Source organism: Pipistrellus hanaki (assembly GCF_964339955.1).
Source record: "Pipistrellus hanaki genome assembly, chromosome: 14".
Lineage (NCBI taxonomy): Eukaryota > Metazoa > Chordata > Mammalia > Chiroptera > Vespertilionidae > Pipistrellus > Pipistrellus hanaki.
Window position 1 is genome coordinate 47,529,236 of NC_140516.1, and position 24,994 is coordinate 47,554,229.

The following is a 24,994-nucleotide window of genomic DNA, read 5'->3' on the forward strand; positions in this document are numbered from 1 at the left end:
GCATTTTCATGTAAATTTTAGAATCAACTTTTTAAATTGAATTATCTGTGGGGAGAGTTCACATGTCGACAGTCTTGTGTCTTCTAACTTATAAACATGATACTATGTCTTCATTTATTTAGGCTTACTTTAACCTCTCAGCAATGCTTTGTATTGAATTTTTTTTTAATTTGTACTTATTTCATTTTTATTGCTATTGTAAATGGTGCTTTTTTTCATTTCAATTTCCAATTGTATGTAGTCATTGTATACTAAAAATAAGATTAATTTTGTATATTGACCTTATATCTTGTGATCTTGCTAAACTCAACTTATTTATTTTAATATATTTTTTGCAAAGTCCTTAGTACTTTTTATGTAGAAAGTCAAATCATCTGCAAATAAAGAAGTTTACTTATTTTTTCCTCATCTGTATAACTTCTTTTTCTTACCTTATTGCATTGGCTAGGACTTTGAATACACCATAGATCTGAAATGTTGAGAGCCAGTATCTGTGCTTTATTTTAGATCTTAGGAGGAAAATATTCAGTCTTTTGTCATTAAGTATGATGTTAAATATAGGTTTTCCCAAAATGTTCTTTATCAGATTTAAGAAATTTCTTTCTATTCTTAGTTTGCAAGAAGTTTTGTCAGTTGGATGCTGAACTTTGACAATATTTTTCTGCATTAAATAATCTCATGGTTTAACTTTTTTAGTTTGTGGTTATGGTTAATAAAGTTGGTTGATTTTCCAGTGTTAAACTGACATTGACAATTGGGGATTAACCTCAATCATGACATTCTCTTTTTCATATATGGCTGAATTCAAATTGCTATTTTTAAAAAGTGTTTTGTTTTGTTTTTGTCTCTATATTAATTTGGTAGATTGATCTATAATTCTTATTTTTTGTCATGTCTTTGTGCAATTTGGGCATCAGAGTAATGCTGGCCTCATAAAGTGGGTGGGGACATGTCCCCTTCTGAACATTTCTGGAAGAATATATACATAATTTTTTTTTGTTTTATCATTCTCAAATGTTTGCTAGAAATTACCAACTAATTGCTTTGGTCCTTGGGTTGTTTGTGTGTTGGGAGGGGTGGGAGAGCGGGGGGGCGGGGGGGGGGAGGGAGTAGTGGCAGGGATAGATAGTTTTTTACTAATTCTTTCATAGATAAAAGGATGTTCAGGTTACATAATTCTTGAGTAAATTTAGGATGTGTTGGGGTGGTTTTTTTTTAGGAATTTTTCATTGTATCTAAGTTGTCAAATTTATTGGTAATCCCCTAATTATCTTTTTAATGTTCCCTATTATGTTTTTTAAATGCCTATAGAATTTATAGTGATGTCTTCTCTTTCATTCCTAATGTTGCATCTCTTTTTCTTGGTTAGCCTTGCTGCAAATTTATCAAAATTTTTGTTTACCAAGAAACAGTTTTTAATTTTATGGATTTATTTTTTGTTTTGCATGTCATTGATATTTGTCTAGCATTTCCATTTATTTGTTTTGGCTTACTAATTTAAATACCTCTTTTCTAATGGTTTAAATGGGAAGCTTGGATCATTGATTTGAAACATTTCTTAATTCTTCCTAAAAGTATTAGAAGGTTTAAGTTTTCCTTCAAATACTCCTTGAGCTACCTTGCACAAATTTTGTTATGTTGCATTTTCATTTTCATTCAATTTAGAACATTTTCTAAATTTTCTGGTGAATTCCCTCTTGACCCTTGAGTTATTTTAGAGTATGCTGTGTAAGTTTCAAGCACTTGGGCACTTGGGCACTTTTCCAACATATTCATGTGCTTTCTTTCTAGTTTAATTCTGTTGTTGTCAGAGAATAATTTTGTGTGATTTTCATTTTTTTAAAAATTTTGTGGTATCTTTTATGGCTCTGAATATGAATATGATCTATCTTGGTTGATGGTCCATATACACTTGAATAAAGTGTATATCTGCTCTAGTGTGGAGGTCTAGAATTGTCAAGTAGTTCATTTTTATTGATAATATCATTGAAGTCTTCTCCATCCTCAGTTCTGCATTCTTATTTATCTGTCTTTAATCCTATATTCTTACTGAAGAGAAGTATTAAAATATTCAATTATAGTGGTGGTTTTATCTATATCAGGTTTTGCTTTGTGTATTTTGAAGCTCTGTTACAAGCATTACCTATTAGGATTGTCATGTCATTTTGATGAGGTGACTTCTTTATCATTATAAAATATCATTCTCATATATATATATATATATATATATATATATATATATGTATGTATATAGTCTGAGATCTACTCTCTCCACTATTAATGTAGCCACTTCATCTTTCTTTTAATTATTGTTGAGTGGAATATCTTTCTTCTTAATCCTCATCTGAAGATATGTTTGCTTGTTTTTTTAGACAGAGAGGGTGGAAGGGAGGGAAGGAGGGAAGGAGGGAGGGAGGGAGGGAGGGAGGGAGGGAGGGAGGGAGGGAGGGAGGGAGGGAGGGAGGACAATCAGTCAGTTGCCTCTATTATGCAGCCAAACTGGGATCGAACCCACAACCTACCAGGTATATGCCCTGATAAAGTATTGAACCCGCAAACTTTCAGTGCATAGGACAATCCTCCAACCAACTTTGCCACCCAGCCAGGGCACATAATATATTTTTTATTATTTTACTTTAACCTAACTGTGTGTTTATATTTATTTTTTTTTAAATATATACATATTTTATTGATTTTTTACAGAGAGGAAGAGAGAGGGATAGAGAGCCAGAAACATCGATGAGAGAGAGACATCGATCAGCTGCCTCCTGCACACCCCCCACCAGGGATGTGCCCGCATCCAAGTACATGCCCTTGATCAGAATCGAACCTGGGACCTTTGAGTCCGCAGGCCGACGCTCTATCCACTGAGCCAAACCAGTCTAGGCTGTGTGTTTATATTTAAAATGAGTTTCTTGTGGACAGCTATAATTAGGTCTTCTTTTTCTTTAATCCAATTTGAGAATTGTACCTTTTATTCGTATATTTAGAACACTTATCGTAAAATATAATTTCTGATATTTAGAATATTGTTTTATTATTCCTAAAGTAATAAATTCATATGATTTTCTAACAGACTTAGAAACATAAACAGATTGCATTCCCAATATCTCTTGGAGTTAGGAAAGATCTGGAAATCACACCATTTTACTTTATGGTGAATCCAGGATTTTTGACAGTATGATGGACATTACAGAATTCTCCAAAACTAACCCAGCCTGGCAGTTACAGAGTGAAGTCTGGAACCTGGAATTCTCCCAGTTCTTAAATTTATGCTCTTTCTCATAGGGAGAAAGGCGTCTCTATTAAATATAGATACTGGCAGACCAATATCTAGATATAGGTCCTCAGGGATTCTGTAGAAGACATTCCAACATTGGGTAGCATCGAAGTCCAGATGGTTCTAGTCTCTTTCAGTGTTTGTACATAGCGTACTATAATCCTATATAATAAAAAGGTAATATTCAAATTGACCCGAAAGGCAGAACAATCAGGAATGACCAGTCACTGTGATGCATACTGACCACCAGGGGCAGACACTCAGTGCAGGAGCTGCCCCCTGGTGGTCAATGCGCTCCCACAGGAGAACTCCACTCAGCCACTCAGCCTCTCCCTCCTCCTTGGCAACATAAGGATGTCCTACTGCGGCTTCAGACATCCCCCAAGGGCTCCTGGCCGGTCAGCGGGATGTCTGACTGCCAGCTTAGGCCCAGTATATGCTGGGAGTGGGCCTAAGCTGGCAAGTAGAAGGGGTCCCGCACTGCGAGAAGGCGCAGCTGGGCTGAGGAACCCCCCTGAGTGCATGAATTTTCATGCACTGGGCCTCTAGTATCTAATATAATTATCAACATGATTGAGCTGAAATCTGTGACCTTATTATTTGTTTACAAGCTCCTTGTTAGTGTCTTGTCCTACTTCAATAGCTCACATATATTTCACAACATTTCTTTTCTCTTTCTCTGTATGTGGCTATTATAAGCTTATTCCAGTTCTTTCAGTGGGCTGCATTTCCAATCTCCAGATACTTCCACATGCAATTCTCTTTGCCTGATTCACCCAGTTCTGCCTTCCCCTGTTTCTCAACCTCAAATAATTCTTACTCATTCTTCCGATTGCAGTAAAGATTCCTCCAATAAGTTTTTCTTATATTTCAAGTCTGGGGTAAGTGCCTCTTCCTAACTTTGTTTCACATACTCAAGAGTTTGACTCATTAGCACTGAGTGTTTCATCTAAGCTCACCATAGGGGGAGGGTGCTCGAGGTTGACTGAGGAGGTTTTTCTCTTAAAAAGGAGAACCCCCTAGCAAGATCACCATGAGCATCTGCCAGGCTGTCACACTCCTGCAAACTCTGAGGGCCTCTCTGAGTTCTTTTGCCCATGCTGCTTGAGATCATCTCAATTAAACTAGTGAGAGTTCCGTTACATCCCTGTGAGCATGCCCTTTCCTCGCATGTGGTTTGTTTAATTGCAGTGTAGTTAGGTGTTTTGTTTCATTGTGTTTTAGAGAGCGAGGCCCAAAGGAAGGCTCTCTTTCAGATGATTTTTGTTTTTAACAAACCAAAAAGTATGTGTATACTTTCAGAAAACTGAAGTGGACTTGTTAAAAAGCCAGGGCTGCTGTTTTTCACTCACAGTGGCTGGAATTATATTGCTGGCAGACTACCAAAACCTGATGTTATGCTCTTGCAATAGGATAGCTGCTGGGCGCACTTGGTACTCCTGTGAAACAGCGTTCTTTTTGTATTAGATTATCACAGAGCATTTAAATAACCTTTTCTAAAATTGATTTTTAAAATTTCCACAACAAAATTCATCAGCATTAATACGTCAAGATAGAACAAAATGCTACTAAATAATAGATAGATGTCTAAAGAACAGTATGTAGTTTTTTAAAAACCCTTACAAGACAAATTACGGTAATAGGTATTGACAAGAAATGTGGTTTATCTATTTATAGAAAACATAATTGTTGCAGGCATTTTCAAGTAAATTTTTCTTACTTCCTTAATTAACTTTAATCAGACATTCTTAGAACATTTTGTACCCACAAAATAATATTCTTTGACAACCAAGTGCAATCTGAAAAGGAGGATCTTATATGAGTTTTTTTATTTTATTTTTTTCATTTGACTCTTAACAGACAATCTTATTTTTCTTACCTTGGTGGTAGGAAGCTACAGTTATATTTTGTTTTATTGAAGGAAGAGAAAATCATATTCTATTAAACAAAACGTTACTATATTGGTAAAAATCTGGTTCATTCTCTGAACATCTCATAAATGTAAGTTCAAGTAACTGAATGAATGATCTAATTCAGCATTCTCAATATTGTTATACCTTAATTTAGGGGGTACACTTGAGTCACCATAGTATCAGCCACATTGTGGGAAATATCATGATGTTGGTTTGATCAGCAATGGTAACGGACCTCTCCCAAATATATGTCTTACCACAAAATTATTTCCAAAGAGATTTTTCAGAACTTGTCATTGTCTGGAGAGTCTATGTTCATTTTAACTATTTTAATTTATCTAATGGGTCATATTAAATTCAAAATAAAGAGTTTCATTTTTAAAATAAGTTTTTATTTGCAGGAAGCATTCCAGATGTGCAGACACATGTGATATTGAGCTACCAGCCAAATTAAGACTCAGCTGTTAAGAGTGATTGGCTAATGGACTTGGCAGACATTGTTTTCTTCCGTCAGCGTGATGTGTACTGTGTTCTTTTATTAAAATATATTTTTATTGATTTCTGAGAGGAAGGGAGAGGGAGAGAGAGATAAAAATATCAGCGATGAGAGATCAATCACACTCCTCAACTGCCTCCTATACACTCCTCAACTGGGGGTCAAGCAGCAACAACCAAGCATATGCCCTTGACCGGAATTGAACCTGGGACCCTTCAGTCCACAGGCCGATGGTCTATCCACTGAGCCAAACCGGCTAGGGCCGAACAGTGTTCTATAACATGCCTTTGTAGTAACGGAAGAGCCTGAATCTGTGGGGTCTCAGAAAGGGTTTGAACCAAGAGAGTAAGACGGGAGGAAGGGGAGGGAGCCACTCTGGAATGGCCAGAGAGTCTAAGCGCTCATTCTCATAGTGCCTGCCGTCCTGTCCAGCAAAGCACACATGAATTAGTCATGAGACCTGGGTGTGCGTCCAGCCCTTATATCTACCAGATACACAACCTGAGGCAAGTTATCAAGCCTCAGTTTCTCCATCCATTAAAAGCAAGATGGCAGCATCCACCTCCCAGAATTAATGTGCTATGTCACTTCCATAATGACGTGGGGGAAAACTGTTCAAATGGGAAATCATGGCACACATATTAATTGCAGCTCACAGAATTGGGTTGGAAGAACGTCTGTGGAGAACATTTTCTGAATTGCCTGCCTACATAACCGCTGTATGAATAGGTGGGAGCCACTGAGCAAACCAACAAACAAATAAGCAGGCTCTGAGAAATGAGCCCCTCGGTCGTCCCCAGGGTCGTGTGAGATCCATAGTCCTTTACCACCTTCCTCAGGCTGACGCTGTTCTCACTGCAAAGTGAACAGAATGAAGGCTCGCAGCTGAGACGGGGGCCTGAAGGCCTCCTAAACTGTGAGAAGCAGCATGGCAGGAAAATACAGGTTTGTTGTTTGAGAGCAATGAAAGGACTCTGCTTATGTACTTGGATTTTATTTTGAATACTGCAAAGTGAAGCTGCTTATTGAATTACACCACCACAGATCCTAAACGTTCATTGGTGTGTGTGTGCGTGTGTGTGTGTGTGTGTGTGCCCGTGTGTGCGTGCCTGTGTGTGTGTGTATGTGTGTGTTAGGATATCTGAGCTTATGAGTTACTTTTTAGGTTAACAGTAGAATATTATCTTTAAGTGGAGGATGACTTCAGATAGAGATTTTTTTCTTTTACTTTTTGTCTCCTCATCAGGCAGGATTTACACAACAAAAATGGGTACCCATCAGTTGACATGCAGGCCGAGAGCAAGTGGCAGCACGGGAGAGGCCTCAGGACCTACAGCTCTGCCAGAAAGGCTAGAGAATGAGAACGTGGTAGAACTCTAAAGAGATGTTGTACATTTTATCTTATCAATGAATACCTGCCTTAATCATTTCTAAGAAAATCATATTTCTGCTCTGGCCTGTGTGGCTCAGGTGGTTGTCTTGTGCATTGAAAGGTTGCTGGTTCTATTCCAGGTCAGAGCACATGTCTGGGCTGCAGGCTCGATCCTCTGCGGGGAGATGTTCTGCCGATCCATGTACTGCTCTCACATCGGTGTTTCTCTTCCTCTCTCCCTCTCTAAAAAATCAATTAAACAATTTTTTAGCCCTGGCTGGTTTTGCTTAGTGATTAGAGCGTTGGACTGTGGACTGAGGGGTCCCAGGTTCGGTTCTGGTCAGGGGCACATGCCTGGGTTTCAGACTCAATCCCGAGTGTGGGGTGTAAAGGAAGCAGCTGATTGAAGATTCTCTCTCATCATTGATGTTTCCATCTCTCCCCCTCTCCCTTTCTATCTATAATCAATAAAAAATTTTTTAAACATTATGTTTCCCCAAAATAAGAGGAGAATAAATAGTATGTCCCAAGCTGACACCATGAACCTTAAGTATGTACCACTTCACATGAGCATGCAGTAAGGGACTAATTATGTTCTCTGGAAACACTCTCCAGAGACAGGTTTGGTGAATTACAGTCTTGAGGCTAAACCAAGATCATTTTAAGCAAAAAGAAGTCCCACTTCAATGTGACTGTAGAAAATAAGAAACATTCATGCCACTAAAATTCAGTGAACTCCAATGTTGATCACTTCACCTCTAGCTCTACTGGCCTGTGGTTGTGGGACATGATCTGCCAACCGCAGACTGTGACCATCTGACACTTTGTTCTGCATGGGAGCCTTGGCGACATCGTGTCACTACGTTCTTTGGGCTGTTGCCTCACATGAGTGATGCTAAACAGTGGGCAAGCCAGTTGAACATCACAGTGGCTTAAGAATCAAATTATTGTAAGTCATTCATTCATTCAACAAATATTCAGTGAGCATCTACTGGATGTATACAGTCTAAGGGTTTTTATTTAGAATCTAAAAAAGTCAAGTCATAGAAGCAGAGAGTAGAATGGTGGTTATCAGGAGTGGGGAGGTAGAGAAAATGGGGAGTGATGGTCAAGGGTACAAAGTTGGCAGTTATGTAGGATGAGTAAGTCTAAAGAGGTAACTTGTGGCAGGATGCCTGTAGTTAATAGCACTGTATTGAATGCTGGGAATTGGCTAAGAGAGTAGATTTCAGGGGCTCTCATCACATACACACAATGATAACTATGTATGGAGATGATAATTAGCTTGACTTTATTAATCATTTATATATGTATATATAATTATACGTATATCTAATTACTATACGGTATAACAAATTTATACAATTATATTTTTTAAAATAAATCAGTATTCTAATTCCAGATATTTCTGGTAGTAATGCCTGTTCTTTCACACTGTGGGGAGTAGAGGGGAAAAATGAGTAACTGATCTATCACATAACTCACAACTCTTTAAATGAACAATTCAAATAGAATCATGGGTAAAGTTGCATGCGGATTATAGCAGGTATTTTCCAGACCTTCCTTTCCTGTTACATCAAACAGTAAGTCTTTCTTACTCTCCCTTTTCCTACGGCACTATTGGATAATGTGTGAGGAAGTTGATTCTCTAATATTAATCCCAGGCCAGATTGGAAGTAAATAGTTTACAGTCCATTTTCAGGGACTGTGTGTCATCCTGCTGCCCCCGCAGAATCCCCGTGCTCCCAGCCGCATCTCTGCTCTTACAGATTCTGGGCTAGAGCCCTGGGAGCACAGAGGGATTCCAAGGACATCTTCTTTAAGCTCTGCCTCCTGGTCTGATTTAAATAACCAAGAACATAAGGTTTTTATGCCCCTTGAGTTGGGGAGTAAATATGATGATCCTAGACTATTAATTGTTAAATTGGGAAAAAATCACAAGTTTATTTATGAGATAATAATAAGCATGATTTAGAGTCCTAGTGTGGATTTCATGAGACAATTTCATAAATTGTCTAGGGGTTCAAGCACCTAGAAGGTCAACATTTTTAAAATTGTATTCCGTTTATTAAATCAATATTTATTGGGCACTAAATATAAAATATAGGGTTCAGGCAAAAGCGATTGAGACAGAACTTTGACCTTAGTGTTATTTCAATCTAATAAAAATAGATATGTACATATATGATCGAAGGATTTGAACGAACGGTGCGCCACATATGTACGCATTGATAAACGCCTGAGTGATTGTGTTGAGGTAAACCTTATTAATCTTGGTTTTTTTCTCTTCTAATTGTTCCGTTTAACTAGGAAAATAAAACTACCTCTTATACAAGAAGGAAAAGAAAAGAAAAAGAAAAACTGTCAAGATGTTTCATGAGCTGAATTAGCACTTAGCACTAAATGTCTCAGCTAAATTACCCATAAATAGTGTTTTTGTTTTGCTTTGCTTTTTAATTGAGAGATATTTAGGCCCGTAAAAAAGGCTTCTTCCCGAAATACAGCACTTCAGTATATGGCTTTGATTTTATGTTGTATATTTTTCTATTTTAATGTTCAGTCACACAAACGTGAAGTTATGGCTCCAACGGAAAATTCTAGCTGTCGTTAGCCAGTGATTTATCATGGGGAGAGACAAAATTTCCAAACCAAACTTTTCTGCCGTCGCACAGTCCACCTTCCCCACTCCCTCCCCCTCTTGCTGCTCCATTAGTCTGTGCAAATTGCCTTTCATTTTATTGCTTTCCAAGGGCTTCTAAGTGCTTATTTGGAAACAATTTTTCTTAAGTCCACACTAACGTCCAAGATTCACTTGATTCATTTTTTTAATAATCAGCCCATCCTTTACTCATTAGTTTTTGTTTCTGTGGATCAGAGCCGGATGTGAGCTGCGGAAGCTGTAGGGGACTAGGCGTTCATTCGGTCCATGAAGACACACTGTGCGCAAGCCTGGGCTGCCCATTTCTAAACTAGTTTCAGGTTAAGATAAACAATTGAAGCTTATTTGCCTCAGGATTTTAAAGTGATATGGCGTTGGGTGTTGATGGATGGATGCCCTAGTGTTTTATTCTTTTGTTTTTCTGCTTTTATTATAACTGTTTTATCCTATATATTTTCACATCTGTCCGGCAATCGACAAGTAATGAATATATTGCAACTCCATTTTAGTTAAAGAAATGGTTGTTCAAAAAAAAAATGGGTTACTGTCTAGAAACTCTTGCCATGCACTTCATGAGAGTTTTTCAAATTTCCAGTGTTATCATGTTACTTTCAATCAGCCGCTTTCATGTTCTTCCCGCACACTACCGGAAATCTCCCGATGGGCAAACCCAGTCCTTGTCTTATTCCACTTGCCTGTGGTATGTCAGTCTGCTGGTAACTCCTCTATTCAGTCACTAGGAAACATAAAGCACCACCCAGGTGCCAGGTGCCATGCGAGTCATTGGGAAGACAACGAAGTCATTGGGAAGACAACGAAGTCATTGGTCGTTGCCCATGTAGTGCTTATTATTCAGTGAAGAAGTCAAAGGAAACAGGAATTACAGAAAACAAAAGCCATCCCTTCAGCTCCATGCCTTCATGGAGTCCAGATTGTATCTACCTTCTCAGCCCTCCCGGTCACACCCTCTTCTGCTGGATACTCATCCCTTATGTCAACCGTTCTTCCTTTTGAGGCCTCTTTTTGCTCTGTCAGCACTCTCATTCCCATCAGACTCCACCGCCTTGTGATGTCAGTTCTCTTGATCTGTAAACCCGTGAGCCAGCAGTTGGCTAGAAATCTCCACCGGGCCCCCTGGCACCTCAAGCTCAGCATGTTCCAAATCCAACTCATTGGCTTTCATGTCTCTTCTGTAAACGTTGCTTCCCCCTCCACCTCTGCTCTTCTCTGTAGTTAGGGGCGTCGCTGGCTCCCTAGAATACAGTCACTCCTGTTTCCAGGAGGACAGAGCTTTTCTGACCGGGTCTGTGTCTCAAGTAAGGAGGGGGGCGGGGGGAGATTCAAAATGCATGCTGAGCAAATGCACAGGTTTTCTTGACTCTTCTGTCTCCCTGGGAACTAACAAAATGTGTCCAAGCGAAGCTCTTGAATTCACCCCTTTGTCATTGTTTTCAAAACATTCTACCATATTGAAGCCGTGTCTTTTATACCTTTCAGGTACTGTTTTTTCTCGTATTTCTGTCTCTGTTAGTCCTTGAACAGTCGGTCATGCTTTGTGAGCTCACAAGCCCATACTTTGTTGCATCACGACTCTTTCCATGGATGCCTTTCGCACTGTCACTCCTCCACTGGGTGAGCTCAGCACCCATGTCCACATACATGGCGCTCCACAAGTTTGCTGAATGAAGGAGTGCTGTAAATAACATGTAGTGTATGTGGACACAGGTGGTAATGCTGGCCAGGATTTCATCCCCACTGCCTTTTCAGAAATGGGTCCACCAATGGACTATCCTATTTTTTTTTCCCCAAACCTGTTTCTCTTGAGTTGCTGGGCACTGCCATTCTCTATTCGAGTATCATGTAGCAAGAAGCTAGCCTTTACCAAAGAGATTAACCTGTGGAACTGGGTGGGGCCGAGCATCACAGCTGCCTCAGTCCCGAGCTCTGTGATCGAACATTAACATGCCTGATGTCAGAGCACAAAACTGCATGTTCACCCTGGAGGGACCCCGGCGTTTGAAAACCTGACAGCATGCCTCCAACTCACTGCTTTTTGAAAACAACTAAACACAGCTAAGCCCATGGCTCACTGGCCAAAGCATTGCAGCTCAGGCTACTAATTGTATAGGCCACACCTCGCAGACTGCTTCAGGATGGAAAACGCATGATGTTGGCCTGTGCTCTGGGATTTTCAGCTTTTAGGTATGCTTGATTAGTGCCTACAATGAATGTGTCAGCTAAGCATACACAGTGCAATTTAGCAAAGAATTGGCAGGCCTTGTGCTGTCTCCAACTCTCTTTCCTACGTCCCGTGGCATCCGTCCGGAGCCCTCCGAGGTCAGAGGAGGGTATTGGTAGACGTTCACGCTGACGATCATCCAAAGGAATGAAGGCATCATGAACACATTGCACAACGTGGTGTGGATTTCACTTTTCTTCTGGACCAGCGGATTCTGACAACATCCTCGCTAACAGCTGGACCAGACCGCTGCTGGGAGAGATGGGAAGTCAGGGAAGGCTGCGAGCTCATTTGTCGACAGAAGGGCTTCCCAGTGCCACATGTTGGCTTGGGTAAGAGGTGACAGAAGAGCCAAGACAGTTGTCAGATGCTGACACCAGGGAACTGCGCCGGATTCAGTGAGCACGCAGGTGGTCAGACATGAGACTCAGGCTGGCCTTACGCAGCGGTCACAGTGACATCACAGCGAAGGAATGTTCCCAGGGGGCTGCCCAGCGCCGGGAAAAGGAGAGCCCAGAGAACTGCAGCCGCCCCAGGCGTGGAGGGCAGAGACCTCAGCAAAGGCCCTCTTCCGTGTGAATGGAGTGGATGCTTCAAGCAACAGCAAGCCTGGCCAGAGGCTCCGGATGCAGAGGGCGCAGCTAGAGGGCTGTGTAGAGAGTTGGCCAGGAAGGTGGAAATCAGGGAAATAAACCAGAGCTCCTTCATGGCTTGTCAATCATTTTACTTTAAAGGACACGTTAGTAGCAGTAAAGGGTTTGGATAGCCGGGTAACCTACCTTTTCAGTGTTTGCTGCTCACTCTGACTCATAGGGTGATTCCTGTATCCTCTGGACAAGTCCTTATATTTACCTCTCTATGTTTTATTACTCTTTCCCCGGTCTACTGGCGGGCAGTGGGGGGAGCTGTTAGCTCATCTGACCTTCACGCCATCTGTTAAATGGCTGGCAGGTTTCACCACAGTCTAACCCAGTACTGAAGGTTGTCTATACTCACCAGCCTGTGTAGGCACATCTAGGAGTTTTCCGATACAGGGCAAAGAGGGTTACTGAAGTCCTGGTTTTAAAATGGAATGTTACACTGCCAGCCCTCTGCACATTCCTAATGTGTGGACGGATCTGTTGGAGAGAGGACCTCAGATTGAAGATGAAGACTCTGCCCTCTGCAGATGGGCATTCTTCTGCATCCCCTTTTCATCAGTCTTCCTGTCTGTAGAATCTCCCTCCATAACTGTCATTAGGACCAGGAGCAGTAGGAGGTGATTTGTAAGCTGTGTGGAATGTGAGAGTGACTGCCACAGAGCATCTGAGGGGGAAATGCCCAGAAAGAGCAGACCACAGCTAGGTGGGCCTCTATCCCTATAGCCAGGTGGGCCTCTACCCCTACAGCCAGGTGGGTCTCTACCCCTACAGCCAGGTGGTCTCTATCTCTTCAGCGGGTGGTTCTCTAGCCCTATGCATGTTCCCTAGTCTGGGGTGGGAGGGATGTCAGCCAAAGTTGAGGTCCTCAGAGGTGTCAAGAGGAGGACAGGTGGGGCAGAATGGAAGGGGAGCAGCCCCTGTTGGGTGGGGCTCTAGTCAAGAAGAACATAAAGATTGTCGCTGCTGAGACACATATGTAGAGGGGGAGGAATTTTAGGAAGGCTTATGCTGTTTTATATGGAGAGTTTATGTTGATTTCCACTTTTACAGTGTTTTTTTCAGAGGAGTTCAGTAAGCTTCATTTTTAATTTTTTTTTTTCCAAAAAAAAAAAATGTGAAGTACTGCTGTTTGCAAGAAGCTGAGCAGCACAGTGCCCTGTATCTATCACGTCTTCCCCTCCTGGGCTGGCTGAGTCTATTAAGCTCCAAAGGGGTAACCTTTCTGGAGACCCTGTAGCTTATGCCACAAGCAATGCACCTCAGGGAGAGGTTTTTCTGTTTTTTCTTTTCCAGTGAGGGGACTCCCTAAGATCTCAAGCAGGAAAAAAGTCAACACTAGATGGCCCTCGAGGATGCACTCTTCACGGTTCAGCCTCTTGTCATATAAATCACCCTGGGAATGATTCCTTGGGCTTTTACCAACACCCAGTGATGCCTTTTTAGCCCCACTTCTCCCAGACTTTACATGACAAATGCTCCGTAATTTTAGTTACGTGATAGGAACTCACCTTGGTCTATTCTGTGTGAAACCCTTCATATGGACTGGCCCCGTTCTAGAGCCAACGCAGTAAGTATTGGCTGCCGTCACTAATCAGTAGACCTGCAACGGGATAATCCTTTGTTACTACCCAATGCTCCTACCCGAGGACTGCTAAAGCCTGCAGCCATCATTAAACTGGGGCATTGGAGGTTCTGGGTAAAATTCATTATGTGGATATACAAGTGAACAAACAAAAGGTTGTCAGCAAAACCTCACTCATCTGGCCAGATGACCTAAGAATACATAGAGATAGAGTCACAACCAGAGTCAGTTCCTGTTCCTTCGTTGGGTTGTTGGAAGCCGTTGAGTTGAAGCATCCCTTCATTAAGAATTCAGCAAGACCAGCCTCCTCATTATACAAAGCAGCATCCGAGCAATAAGAAATCTGGCCTGGCCACAGTATCTTGCACTTTGGCTCTGCTCAATAAACATTTATTGAATGACTGCCTTGTTACCAAGACTTCGCAGCAATCAGCTTTGGAGGTTTAGCCTGGCCATCTGCTTGAGTGGGATGAATTGTGATGACGGTCGTTCAAATTGGGTTTGTGTTCACACGTTCCTAACATTCAAGTGAGATAGATGCAGACCCTCTGTCAGAAAAATATCACAGTATCTGAAGCTCGATTGCTTTCCAAATAAAAGGCACAGGAGTGGGGCCGTTTTAGGCTGATGGTTTCAGGTAGAACCGAGGGCTGGTGGGAACATATGAAGAAGTTTTTCAATTGAACTTTCCCCCTGGGGAACCTCGGCCAGAGCTCCTGGTCATTTTTCATGGAACACCAGAGGCCTTTGGCTGGTCATGCTCAGACGGCTTCTGGACAGCCCTCCAGATGTGAGCTAATTTCTGTCCATCGGTCCGAGGGCCTGAGTGACTTTTTATTTGTATGAAACTGTGCAGATGGAAAACTGAGACTCCGTTCAGGGTTTGCCTTCTTATCCCAGGACTGGGAGCTAACGTTTGGCCACATACACTGCTGTCTCCTGCTCCCTTTTCCTTCCTGAGCTTCCCACATGCGTATTTTATGAAAAATAGCAAGAAAAGCCATTTTGCTGGGCAAAATCTCCAACAACCCCCCCACCCCCTTGTTCACAAAGAAACACACCCTGGTTGGTTTGTTGTTGAGGTTTGCCAATTTTTCCTCCTTTTTTCTTGCTGTGGTTCAGTAACCTCTGGGATGTTTCCTAAGTCCCATTATTAACGGTTTGTACCAGGGCAGAAGGGGGGGAAGGGGTGTGGGGGGGAGGGAAGAGTGTGAAAGGCAAAGGATGCTAGTTTGTGGTTCTCTCCTCCTCTTTCCTTTTCCACATCTCCCTTCAACTTCCCAATCATATATAAGTTGTGTGCACAATTGTAAGAAGAGCGAGAGCTTGAGGTGACCTCGGAAAATACAGACTTATTTACAGACATTAATAGGTTCTCACTCCCCTTCTGTGGGGTAAAGGAGCAAAAGTTCAAGGCACTGAAAATCTAAAAGCTTGTGGTTGCTGGAATTGGAGAAATCGGTTTATATTGCTGTTGTTCAGGAAGTATAGGTTCTGTGGAAGGGGCAAACTCCTTTCTAAAGTGAAACCACAGTCTGGGTAGAGAGCTCTTTGGGAGCCAGGGTAGATAGTAAGGACAGAGGCTTTCCCCCATCAGTTGGTGCCGATAGCTTTTGCCTTGCGAGCCTCGTCTTGGTAAGGAGCTGCCTGTCACCTCCTGTTCCCCCCAGCCCAGTCGTGACCATTGGCTCCTCTCACAGGCATCAGAGGGCAGTGCTGAGAGGGACAGGAAAGCTGTTTGGAGGTTCTGTCTACATGTCCTCCTGATTGGACATTCGTTACCTTCTGGTCTCATTCCTTTGAATCTCATAGACTCTTTGCATTCGGAGCCTTGGAGTTTGAATGGCCATGTGTCTGGCTGTCTCCTGGGGCATCTTGTAAGCTCTGATGCTGGTATGGAGATGGGGAGAGGCCTGGGTTCAAGTCTTGACTCTCCCACTTAACCCTGCTCAGGCAAGGAAAACATAGCTACTTGAAACATGTTTTTTATTATTTCACCTTTAAGCCCACAGCTGACTTCATCCATCCTCCACCTCCCTTTCCTGGGGCTGTCCTTGTTTGCTTCCAGTCAGACCCATCCCTCCGTGATGTTTCATCTCTGCCTCTCACCTGACGACTGACCCTTGGCTGCCCCTGCCCCAGCTCTGGCAGTAACATGAATGATAGTTTCAGCGCACAGAGATCTATGGGTGGGAGATGCAGTTAAGTAGCAAGGTAATTCCCTTCTAAATGGAAAATGACCATCACAAGTATTTTCATGACACAGTATTTCATTTTAGTGAGGTGGTGTGTTCTTTTTTTATTCTCCAGGACATGTAAGAAAGAAGAAAAAAGGAAATTGAAATAGCAAACTAAGAATTTATGATGTTCCATTTTAATAAGCAGGCAAGCTAAAGGTTTGTTTAATTAAGGAAGAGAGAAGGGCTAAATAATAATATGGCTGCCGTTATCTGAACATCGCCCTGTGCCATGGAATACACCAAGTACTTTACATAAGTTACCCAGTTTTCTCACTGCAAAGCCCTGTGAGTCCCCGGCACTGTGAGTATGCCCGCTTTCTGATGAAGAAACTTGGGCCAGAATATGTGGTGTCCCCCTCCCCCCCCTGTATTCAGGCCATGCTTACCCCCTCCCCCTCACACACACACACACACACACACACACACACACACATACACAAACACAAACACACAAAGAAGATTAATTATTACACTGCCGGGGTCCTCTTAACCTGCTCTCGTCTACTGCTTGTCACATTCTTCCTGATGTTTTGTGGCCTATTTAATTGTTTTCTAATCATCCTTTTCCCTCTAGGAAGGGAAAGGTCCTATCTCCTCTGATCACTGTTTTATGCCTAGTGACTGAAACAGCATTGCTCAAAGCACTTGCTTACCAAGTATCTGTAGGATGAATGAGTTACTTTGCCCAACAGTGTACATTCAGAAAGAGCATGGTCGTGCACTTGGAAGTTCTTTGCACATTCCTGTTCCGTTCTCTGCAGGTGAGAACCAGACCAGAATACCTGCTTCTCTATTTCTTAGCCTGAGAAATGAAACTGTCAACTGTTAAGTTAGGTAATATGATCAGTCCTACTAGCTTTGAGCAGAATGAGATTGCCAGCAGACATGGAGCTGGTGTGAGCAGGAATGTGTAGTGGCAAAGCATCACCTCATTTTCTCTCTAGTGGATATTGTATTACTACAGTTTTGTTCATTCATCCCTCACGCTAGTACCTTCTATCAGGTCTCCATCCTCAAGGCTATGAATTCTACCCTGCTGTGTATATTCTTACGTCACTGTGCCAGGAGGCCATCTTAATCTTCAGGACTTGACATGGAAAGAAGCATACAAACCAAAGGGTTTTGATGTGACCTTATCATGTTCTGGGTTCAAAAATGTGTGCGAATGCTTGGCGCATATATTGATACTTAGCACAGTGTCTGTAACTGCTCTTTAGTCCAGCTGCCCCCTCTGCCCGAGGGAGGCTTGCTTTCTCAGGAAACCTCCTGACTTCCTGGAAAACAAGATGCTTTGGCTCATTTGCACCGTTAAGTGTGAAAGGTAAGCAGTGCTCACTCACTTCTTCACACTGTGGACCAGGCCACACAGCGAGCACTGAGGCCATGCCTTTTGCCCTGTTTTGATGATAAAAGTCACCATCCGAGTTGCCAGCTAGGGTAGGAAAATGAAAGAGGGAAGTCGTGGTCCAGAAGAGCCAGCATCTTATGGAAAGATTAGTGATGGCGACCGCGGCAGCTGTATGCAATGGAAACAGGTGTAAATATCTGATGACCTTATCGGAACCAGAACAGTGTGTGTGCATCTGGTCAAAGTCACTTTCTTGGCTAACAAGGACTTCTTTCTGTTAGAGTTACTAATAGTGAGGTGACGCTGGGATCTGCTATCCGTATCGCCCTTCAGGACTGAGCCTCTCATGTTCCCAGCTCAGATATGAGTTTCCCCGCAGGAATTCCCTCTGCCTCCCCTGATGTGACACCACTTCTCTGGGGACAGCCTTCATGCACTGGGACGTTCCCAGGCTTGGCCTCTGGCCTCACTTTGACACAACTCTGAAGGACCACTCTCTCGGGCAGAGGCCTCTGCTTAGCTGGATCACAGATTAACCTCTCTCTGCCCCTCTCCCCCACCGACGTTCTTCCCGAGGTTGCTTCCGCACGAGCCTACACACAAAGCTTGGAGTCTCAGAACCTGTTTCCTAGGAAACCTGACTACAACATACACTTCGTCTGTATTCTAAGGCGCTGTTATGATGACTAGTCCCCGTTTTATGAGTGTCATCAATTTTATGGCGATCACGAAACTCCCATAACTAAGTGAATTTTCCCATTGACATTTGCCACGCTATGTGATATGTGGCTTATTTTTCAAAGGGAAGTAGTTTGAATGACCCCAAAATAGGGTAAATGCCCTGAGGGATTGGCATTAGTCACAGGTTCTGTATTCTGCTTCCCGATCATTTCCAGAAGAACAGGAAGATGGCAGCCGATCCATCCTCTCCGCCATTCTCTCAGGGTCACATTGTGACGGGGGAGACTCGATTTGTTTCCGAGGGCCGGCCGTAACAAATTACCACAAACTTGGTGGCTAAAAACAACAGAGATTTATCTTCTCGCCATCCTGGAGGCCAGAAGCCTGTACTGCAGGTGCTGCCGGGGCTGGCTCCTGCAGGAGGGCCTGTGGGGGTTGGGGCGAGTTTGTTCCATGCTTCTCTCCCAGCTCCGGGGGCTGTCAACAGACCTTGGCATTGCTTGGTTTGCGGTTGAATTGCTGCAGTCTCTGCCTCTGTCTCCGTCTCCATGTGGAGTTTTCTCCTGCATGTCACCTCTGTGAGACACACAGGCCACCCTCCAGTTTGACATGGTCTCAACCAGTTACATCTGCAGATGCCCTATGTCCAAACACAGTTGCATTGTGGGAGGGCATGAACTCTCAGGGCCTACTGTTCAACCCACACCAGAGACCAAGTGAGGAAACAACCAGATTTGTTCCCTTGTTGGCACTTTGATCCATGCTGTGTCTCCTTTCATTATCCTACCATCCTTTTTTATTTTTTAAAATATATTTTTATTGATTCCAGAGAGGAAGGGAGAGGGAGAGAGAGAGAGAAAAAAACATCAATGATATGAGAGAATCATTAATTGGCTGCCTCCTGCTCATCCCCTACTGAGGACAAAGCCTGGAACCCAGGCATGAACTCTGACCGGGAATCGAACAGTGACCTCCTGATTCATAGGCCAATGCTCAACCACTGAGCAACGCCAGAGGGCAAACTTCACTTCTTAAAGCAAACTCCGAGGAGGTGGTTGAGTTAACACAACCAAATCATTTGAGGAAAGGAAATGCGGGTATGTTTAGTTTGGTCTCGGGGGTGCCAAAATGTCTCAGAACATGGGTGGGGCAGCAAGTCTGCCCTCGGGATTCCAGCGAGTCTGGGAGAGACTGTAGGATGGCCGCTTGAGGTCCCGTGGTCCTGCTAAAAGCATCCTCTGCCTACTATCCTCTTTCCTCTTAATTCTCTTGATTATAAAATTAAGGAAATTTTAATCTAGTCAGTAATGGAGAGTGAGGTACTGGGAAAAGTGTCTTCCCAGTTACACAGAAACAAAATAGCATACTTAGGAACTTTTTCTAAGCATGTCCATCCATAAGATAGTTTTCTTTTTGCTGTAGAAGCAGAAGGTTTTCAGTAGAATATTTATCTTTTCTAATGGATTTTCACCCTGCACCTTCCACCACTTGTATCCATCAACTTCATCTTCTCTACAGACTTGACCTTGGTTCCAACTTGCATGCATAGACACTGAAATACTGGCCCCATACATTGGAACCAAGTCCCAGGGAATGAGAGATAGGAAAAGATCAGGACATTAAACCTCTCTTACTGCCCTGCCACTAATCACCAAACTAAGGGGAAGAGAAAGATAAAGTAGAACTAGATAAAGTGGCTGATATACAATTGGTTTTGATACCTACTTCTTGCCAGGTACTATGTTCAATGCCTTATCCATATATTATTCTTTATGATCCTCGGGTAAACTTGTCAGGTTGGTGTTATAAACTCTGTTTCCCATACGAAGAAGGTGAAACATGGAAAAGCTAAATAATTTGCCCAACACACCATCAAATTTAAACCCAAGTTTGCTTCACATTCAGTAAACTCATTTGGACATGATGAAATATTTCTATATTTTATAATAAGAATACTCTCAAACACAGTTGTCAAAAATCCTTAACATTGGAAAGGCTACTCTGCCTACAAACTTAAAGGGACATAGGAAGACTGTTATGAACAATCAAGAAGATGTCTGCGGGCCCTGGCAGCTGTGGAATTGGACATCATCCTTTGCACTGAAAGGTTGATTTCTTGTTAGGTTAAGGGTTTGATCCCTGTCCAGGTGCATGTAGGAGGTGGCCCATCAATTGATGTTTCTCTCTCACATCTATGCTTCTATCTATCTATCTCTTTCTTTTTTTCTCACTCTCTCTTCCTCCTCTCTCTAAAATCATTTTTTAAAAATTCTATATAATAAAAGGGCTAATATGCAAATTGTCCCCTTGACCAGGAATTGGACCAGGAGTTCAACCTGGAGCTCTACCAGGGGGCAGACCACTCCTGATTGGGCCCCTCCCCCAATCCCAATTAGGGGCGGGGCGCCCAACTGCCCACAGCCCCTCTCCCTTGCCAGCCCCGCCTGATTGGCCCAGATTGGAGAAGGCTAGTCAGACCCACCCATGCACGTATTAGTGCAATAGGCCACTAGTAAATAAATAAAGATATCTGTGTCCCATGGATTTGGTGATGGAGAAATCAGGCAGCCCTTTGGGTGATGCTGATGGGTCACACAACAGAGAAAGCAACAGGGAAGATATTGGGGAGGAGGAGAAAAGCCCTTGAGAGGAAGGTGACTTCAACCTTTGCAGCATTAATGGGTTTTACAGAAACACCATTGTATTGTCTACTGGTGGGTGCAAAACTTTAAGTTGTTTTTATATAAAAGGCAAACATGCAGAAAGCAAGCTGGCATTGGTGACTTCAGACAAAACAAGAGAGGAAAAAAGAAAAGAAATCCCTAGTACTTACAGCTGTAATTTTCAAGCATACATTGACAACTACATGTGTCTTCAGCATACCGTGAAAACTGATATTCACAATGGTGATAGTGGGACAATAAGGCGATGTTAAATTATTTTTAATATGTCATTGTCTGGTTATGAAATAGAGAAATTGATATTTAAGAGAATTCACATTAATCTTAAAATACCCTAAAATTGCAACATCTTAGTCCTTATAGAGTTAATGTTCTGCTTTCTGGGAAAACTCTGTTGTCCACAGTGACTCAATCTCTAAGAGATCCAGGCAGATTTCACCGCATCGTACATAATTTCATACATGTGTTTGTCACAAGTCAAATCAGCTCTTTCACTCAGCGTATGTCCATGCTTTTGTAACTTGTAACAGGCTGTGATTGGTATAATAATCTTAGAAGAAAGCCATTTACTGTGCTGGCTCTCTTAACATTTGATTCCTCATTAAGAATATTGCCATATCTGCACTTTTATTCTTTCTGCTGACGGTCACTTTTTACAATGCTCCTTGATTTAGTTTTATGATTGAAGTTTAAGAAATAAATGTGTTAATTTAATGTTCGCTCGGTATAACAGCTTTGACCAACAGTTTAATAATGAAGGAGCACCGAGTTCCTGATAGAGAAAAGTTGGCTGGTGTGCCTGTGCGGTGATTTGCACCATCTTGATGATGGTTGTTCCGCACTCGTCAGGTTCTGCCTGAGCATCTGAGCAACTGAGCATGCCTTTCTCACAGGTAGTGATAGTCCCAGCAATGGCCAGGAAGAGTGCCTTTGAGTTGATGAGGGACCTGGGTGTCCTGGAGGGCCCCAGGCTGCCACTGTGGCCTCTTCTCATCCCTGCCTACTGAGCTCTTCCTAGGCTCTGTCCACAGGAGCTTCCAGCCAGTTTCCCAATAGCCATGTGACTTCACAGCTCTTCGTTCATGCTTTCCCTTCTGCCAGAAATTTCCATCCTTCCTCATTCTGCTGGTGAACTCCCAGGCATCCTCTGCAAAGGAAAGCCCTTCCCCAGGAGAGCTGTGGGGACCTCCTCTGTTCCCTCCTCTCCCAGCCCCATGGCGCTGTGCGTCACTGAGCACACTGAGCTGTGGCTTCCTCACCATTGTAATCGATTGCCCTGAAGGAAGCTGCACCAGGGCAGGCACTGTGCCCTGGGAGCACTTTGCCCCCTTTGCCAGCAGAAGGCTGGCTCATTTACCTTTCAAATGGAATTGATCTATCAGTCACCTTGCTAAGGTCACATTTTGCATTAATGACATATAATAACGTATTTTGGAATGGACCAGCCTCGGGAATAAATTTCAAGATCTTGATTTTCTACCTTTTCTGCTTGTGTATAGCTCTCTGTTATACATTGAGTTTCCATTTTAACATTTTTGTGCCTCAACATTTAGAGATTTATCTTGTGTACAAGTTGGAAAAGAAAAATAAATACCCATGTACCCATGAGTTAGGTGCGGGGAAAGCTTACCCTGCGTGGTACATAGTACTCAAAGTCAAGTCAGTCCCCTGGCAAAGGCAGGAAAGAGGAAAGGGGAAATGGTAGATACTCAGCGGGAGGGGTGATGGGGCACATGTGGAGTTTAGCATTGAGAGCAGATTCCCCCCCACCCTGTAAGCCTTCACTAACAGTCTTTCCCGGAAGCTGAATTTCTTAATGCATGTCAAACCATTAACTAAGATTTTAAAAACTAGTCCCTGTCCTCAAATAACTTACTTTTGAGTTGAATATGTTCTTCAGATGGATAAACAGCTTTAAAGCAAAGGGAATTGGACAAAGTGGCATATTGATGATAGCTGGCAACAAGTAGTGTATGTCGCACTTTATACAAATAAATATATACTCTTTTAAAAAATATTTGATACAATATGAAAATTAAGTTTACAATTGCACTACCATTAGAATCTCAGAAACAGCATGCATTTCTATTAACTCCTTTAATCCTCATAATAACACCATGTGCGTGGAAGGTACGGTTAGTTGTGTTTTGTAGATGAGAAACCTGGGACACAGGTGGGTAGGTGATTTGCCCAGGGTCACACTGGGATGGAGGAGAAAGCTAACCTTGAACCAGGCAGTGGTTGCTCCAGGTTGTTCTCGTAACTAGTACAATGCACTTCCCCCCGGAAGTCATGGGAGGAAAAGGAGCTCTCCTGATGATTGAGGTGGAGAGAGGAGGCCCCCAGTGGCCCAGGATGACCCAGAAGGCTTCTTGCAAGCAGTGAGTGAGTGTTCAGCCTGGTCTTGCAGAAACGGGGGTGTTGCAGGAAGTCCAGGCAGAAGGGACGGCCTGAATAAAGAGCACAGGACTGGGCTTCCACAGTGTGCAAAGTCAGCTGACTTGGCAGGCACATTTGTCTCTCACACTTAGCAGTGGCTTTTGAGGTCAGGAAGGTGGCCTGAATTTTCTTTATTTTAAATTTATTTATTGTCTAAAGTTTTACATATGTCTCCTTTTTTCCCAATTGACAACCCTCACTCCCCAGCCATTCCCACCCTGGGCAAACCCCTACCACCCCAGTGTCTGTGTCCATTGGTTATACTAATATGCACGCATTCAAATCCTTTGGTTGCTCTCTAACCCTTTTCCCCCCTTCCCTGGAATTTTAAAATTAATATATAAAGTATGTATAGTGGTTCTGTTGCTTTTTGCACTCTGCTATTGAGAAACATATAGGTTGTTAAAAATCTAGTTACGGCAATTATTTTATAGAACATCTCTTAATTTTTTTTGTGTGTGAAAAATGCTATTAGGAATCAACTTTTAAAGATAATCTGTTCAAAGTCACCTCCTATTAACTTTCAGATTTATTGGCCAACTCAGGGCAAAGCATGATTATGTATCTCAAAAAGACAATATCCTCATTTTCCAGGACCTAAATGCTTGTGAAAAAAATAGGTATTAAAACTCCAGCTATCACAATCCAGCCTCCCCGAATCAGAGCCACATAATTAAAACTACAGCAACATCCAGTTCAGCTAGATGTTATACTATAGATGCAAACCTTAAATTGGTGTGTATATGATTGTGTGTGTGTGTGTGTGTGCACGTGCAGTCATGCACACACGTGTGTAATGAGAGATTTTGAACAGATATTGAATCTGAGGCATTTCAACAAAGAAGAAAGATATGTTACACTATGAAATTACATTTACAATGGGAACCCCAGAAGCAGCACAGTGATCCTGTGAATATCATGTTTCATTCCTTTTTCTGTTCCCACATGCAACACTTTATTCTCTTTGAATTTGCTTGTAATGCATTTAGCCCTGGTCTTGAGAGGGTCCCACCAGCGTAATTTCTTTTGTTGATAGGAATTCTTCTTCTAGCAAGTAAAGCCAGCTCATGTATTTTTCCCTTTATCGTTTCATGAAAAGCACATGGTAAATAAGGAAGGAATATGATTTTTTTTTCAAAGTCTAAACCAAAATCAGAATCTGTTTTTGAGATCTGGAATCTTGGTGATACCAATCCTAAGGAATCAGCACACTTGACTAGCTGTGAGCCAAGCCATCGGGCTGACTTAATTCAATGCTCAGTAAATTAATTCCATTTTGCTAATATGACTAAAAACTAAATTTCATATCAATATAAACATTCATTAAACTGCAAATACCAAGTGGTGCAAGCTGTTGAAAAAGGCTCATTATTATTTATAGATAGGTTTTGATAAGAATAGCATTGAAATGTTTTAGTAGGGA

General features: G+C 42.4%; 1 protein-coding gene across 1 annotated transcript in view; it reads left to right on the top strand.

The window, feature by feature from the left end:
* ATRNL1 (attractin like 1) overlaps positions 1-24,994 on the top strand; it is a 408,799-nt gene that overhangs the window by 296,207 nt on the left and 87,598 nt on the right. The gene's annotated exons all lie outside the window — the stretch shown is intronic.